The sequence below is a fragment of the Cavia porcellus genome, unplaced genomic scaffold (assembly GCF_034190915.1).
Source record: "Cavia porcellus strain 051 isolate PalLab524CR breed Dunkin Hartley unplaced genomic scaffold, mCavPor4.1 scaffold_10, whole genome shotgun sequence".
NCBI classification, from domain to species: domain Eukaryota; kingdom Metazoa; phylum Chordata; class Mammalia; order Rodentia; family Caviidae; genus Cavia; species Cavia porcellus.
In genome coordinates this window covers 54,073,589-54,078,128 of record NW_026947493.1, presented here as the reverse complement: position 1 = coordinate 54,078,128, position 4,540 = coordinate 54,073,589, and the positions used below count along the sequence as shown (strand labels likewise).

General features: G+C 34.4%; 1 non-coding gene across 1 annotated transcript; it reads right to left on the bottom strand.

The window, feature by feature from the left end:
• Window positions 1-3,976: 3,976 nt before the first annotated feature.
• Window positions 3,977-4,083, bottom strand: LOC111754632 (U6 spliceosomal RNA). The gene has a single exon (XR_002789314.1). It is a non-coding gene; the product is annotated as a U6 spliceosomal RNA (small nuclear RNA).
• Window positions 4,084-4,540: the final 457 nt, after the last annotated feature.

Here is a 4,540-nt window from a genome sequence, read left to right as displayed (position 1 = left end):
ATGATGACTTAAATTCTTTGGGGAAGATACCTAACATACCTTTGGGGAAGATACCTTATCTCAAGATAAGTCCACTTTCCTCCAAATGATTCACATTTATCTTTTATAGCAGAGTAGTATTACATTGTCTATCAGTACATTTACTTTACTCGTTCATCTGTTGATAAACATAGGCCACTTCAAAAGTATGCCTGTTATGAGTGGTGATATTATAAGCATGTGTGTGTATGTATTATTGTAATATAATGACTTTTAATTCTTTTAGGAAGATACCTAGAAAGAGAATAGGTGGGTCAAATGGAATTTCTAATTTTAGTTTTTTTGAAAAATCTCTATATTGATTTCCAAAATATTTGTAAAAGTTTACATTCACAGGAACAATTTTTAAAAAGATCTATTTTCCTGCAGCCTTACTAGCATTTGTTACTATTTGATATTTTGGTGGTAGCCATTTTTTTCTGCAATATGATGGACTCTTGGTGTTGTTTTAATTTATATTTTTCAAATAGCTAGAGATGTTGAACATTTTAACATGTACTTATTGGCCATTAGTACTTCTTTGTAGAAATATCTATACATTTCACTTGTCCATTTTTTAAATTGAGTCTTTTATTGGGGGGGTGATTTTTTGAGTTCTTTAATATTCTAGATAGTATTTTTCTGTTCAAGGAGTAGTTTGAAAATTTTTTTTATCATTCTATAGATTCTATTTTCACTTTACTCTGTTAGTTGTTTCCGTTGCTGTACAGCAGGTTTTAATTTGGTTTAATCCCATTTGTTGATTCTTAATGTTATTTCTTGTGCAATTTTGGGTTCTGGTTGCAAAATCTTTGCCTAGGGCTATGTCTTCAAGACCTTTACCTATTTTATCTTCCATAAGATTAAGTGTTTCTATTGTAATATTTAGATCTTTGTTCCATTTTGATTTTTAGTTTAATACATACTAGGAAATACAGATCTAGATTCAATCATATTCTTGTGCATAGCTAGCTAGTTTTCCCACATCATTTGTTAGAGAGGCTGTCTTTTCACCAACATACGCTTTGGTCCCTTTATTAAAAATCAGATATGCCTAAGGTTGATTTTGTGTCCTGTATGCAAGTGTGATGCATGTGACTGGGGTTGTTTCTATATCTTGTATTCAATTCTGTTGATCCACAAGTCTGATTTTTTTGTGAGTACCATGCTGTTATCACTGTAGCTTTGTAATATAACTTGAAGGCTGGAATTGTGATGCATCTGGTTTTTATCTTGTTACCTAGGATTGTTTTTGCTATTCTGAATCTCTTCTTCTATATGAGTTTTAACATTGCTTTCTCTAGTTTCGTGAGGAATGCTGTTGTTATTTTGATGGGGATTTCATTAAATCTGCATGGCAGTTTTGGAAATATGGTCATTTTGACAGTGTTGGTTCTGCTTACCCAGGACTGGGAGATATTTTGCGTTTTTCTGGTGTGATTTTCAATCTCCTTTTTCAAAGCACTATATTTTTCATTATAGAAGTCTTTCATTTCCCTTATTAGATTAATTACCAAGTATTTATTTTTTCTTCGAGCTATTGTGAGTGATATTGTTTTCCTAATATCTTTCTTGATAGGCTTATTCTAGGTGTACAAGAATGCTATTAATTTTTGTGTGTTGATTTTATATCTTGTCACCTTATTGAACTTGATTGCAGGAGCATTCTGGTATAATTTTTTGGGTCTTCTATATAAAGGATTATGTCATCTGCAAATAAGGATAACTGACCTCTACTTTCCTATACTTCTTTTGTATTTAACTGCTTTGGCTTAAGTTTCAAATAGCAAATTTAATAAGAATGGCAATAGTGGGCATAGTCTTCTTCCTAAATTTAGAGAAAAGGCTTTCAGTTTTCCCCCCATTTAATTTGATACAGACAATAGTCTTGTCATAAATGGCTCTTGTTAAATTGACATAAGATCCTTCTGTACCTGTTTTCTTCAGGATTTTTTAATCACAAATGGATTCTGAGTTTTGTCAAAGGCTACTGCTGTGTCTATGGGAATGATTGTGTGGTTTTTTCCTTCTATTTATGTGACATATTACATTTATTGATTTGCATATGTCTGATTTTCACTTGACGTACTCTTTGTGTGTCTAAGTATAGGCTTTTTCCTCTGTGCCAATATGCTGCTACTTCTATTAATTTGGGGAGGGAAGAGTGCAGTGTAATTGAGCTGGTACCCAGTTATCTAGAAATTAACCATAGTATTGTTGATAACACAAAGACAAACCAGATATTGGCATACAGTAAAAACCACTTCATAGCAACAGCTATGCCACCCTAGCTATAGTGACACAATTAGCAACAATAATGAAGTCAAACACAAACTGAATATTTACATACTATAAGAACCATTGAAAATAATCACTGTTCTTAACAATAGAAAAAAGTTCCGTGATTATAATACAGATGCAAAGACAAACCAAATATTGACATATGGTAAATACCTACTAAATGCAGTAATTATATTACCATTAACAATAGAGAACAATTGAACAATAATAGCATACAGTCAACTAACTATCCAAAGATTAATTAATTTTAATCGTAGTACTAGTAAAGATAAAAAGGAAAGGTGAAGGGAAGAAACAAAAAAAGTAAAGTTTAAAAAAATAAAGAAAAAAGATAAAGGAGAAAAATAAGGTAAGTGGACCTATCAAGGAGGAAAAGATAATACAGTTAGATAAAAGTAACAAACAACAAAGAAAAAGAAAGGGATAAGAAACTAAAGAAAAAGAGAAGAACCAAAGGAAAACAGAAAAAAAGGGGTAAAAAACCCCAAATCTCCTAAAACTAATGAAGAAATAGAAAATTCCTTTGTATTTTTGAATGAGTGGTTTCTTTCTACTGTCTGTTCATATGGTGGGCGGGGTGAATCACTACTAATGCTCATTTTGTTTCCACATTCATATTTTTATGTATAAATCCTGACTCCTGCTTTGCCTTTCCTATTGGGCATGGTCAGTCAATGGTGTTCACTCTGTTCTTGTACTCATTACAACTACTCCTCATTTCCATGCCCCTCTATTTATCCAAAGTCATGACTTGTTCTCTTTAATTTTGTGGCCTGTGGATTTGTGAGGTGCCCACTCTGTAGCAGAAGCACCTATGTTCAAATACTGCAGGCTGTGGAAACCATCCAAGCGGTGGGTGACACAGGAGGTAATAGTTAACTATTGTGTCAACCTGAGTAAGAAACACCCAACTAAATTGGCTCAGTGTAGTTCTGGGTATGGAAGACCCCTCCTGATCGTCACCAGAATGTATAAAAAGAAAATGAAGAAGGAAGGCAAGCTTTTGTTTCTTTGGAGGTGCTGCAGTCTTTGCCTTCACCTTGAATCATCCTCTGGCTTCCGTCACAGACCCTTCAGCCTCCATCACAGACACTGGCCTCTGATACAAATTCCTATAGGACACTATACTGTGCTGCGGGCCTTTAATAGGATCCTTTGGATCTTCAGTGTGCGGACAGATCTTTTGCACTCTTGTAAACTTGTATTGGGCAGCCATTGTAAGCTAATCTTATAAATTCATATATATATATATATATATATATATATATATATATATGAACTTATGACACAAGAGTGACTTAGAAACTCTGAAATGTGGTTTTTCAATAGTTGCTCAGAATCTCAGTCTTCAACAATTAACCCCTTCCCAAAATCCATTAGTTACTTGCAGAGCAAAACACATGCTGCTTTTGCAAGTTACAGTAACTTTGTCCTTTTCTTGGGGCTATGACTTCTTGCCCAGTCTATTGTTTCTTCCTAGAGCTGCCAACCCTCTCTGGATTTTCTTCATATTAACGGAGACGAGTCTTCTTCTCCAGGAGTAAGGGTTAGTTTTCCACATTGCTTTACTCTTTTTCTGTGTCATGCTCATTTTTTCCAGCTTCTCTGTAGTATCCATTTTTCCTGTCAGATCCTTCCCAGTTTATTTTTTTCACCAAGAAATATGGAACACTACGACAATTTGGGTATCATCTTTTCACAAGGGTTATGCTGATCTTTTCTATATCACTATGATTATAGTATATGTGCTGCTGAAGTGAGCATTTCCTAGGCATTTCTTATGTCGAACAAGTTAAGATTAACCACCCCAAGTCCACCCCTTGCCAACCTGATACCTAATAATATCTCCTTAAACCACATTTAATCTCCAAATAAAGACAATAACAAATTTGTGTTTCTACCTTATATGATACAACCATTTTCATATGATCCCAAATATACACAATTTGAATGAGAAAGGGGTTATTTTGGCTTATGATTTCAGACCATGGCCACATTTTTCCATGGAAAAATCATCTTGGCAGAAGGACATGATGGAGGAAATCTGCCCACCTCGTGGCACCTAGAAAACAGAGAAGCCAATGAGCCAGAGAAGAATGGGGAGAGGACCAGATATAGTCCCAAAGGTCATAACCCACCCAGAAGTGTCCTATAGGAGTCTCCTAGATATTTCTCAAGCCAACCAGGTTCATAGTGTTTACCATCATATTAAACAAAGGCA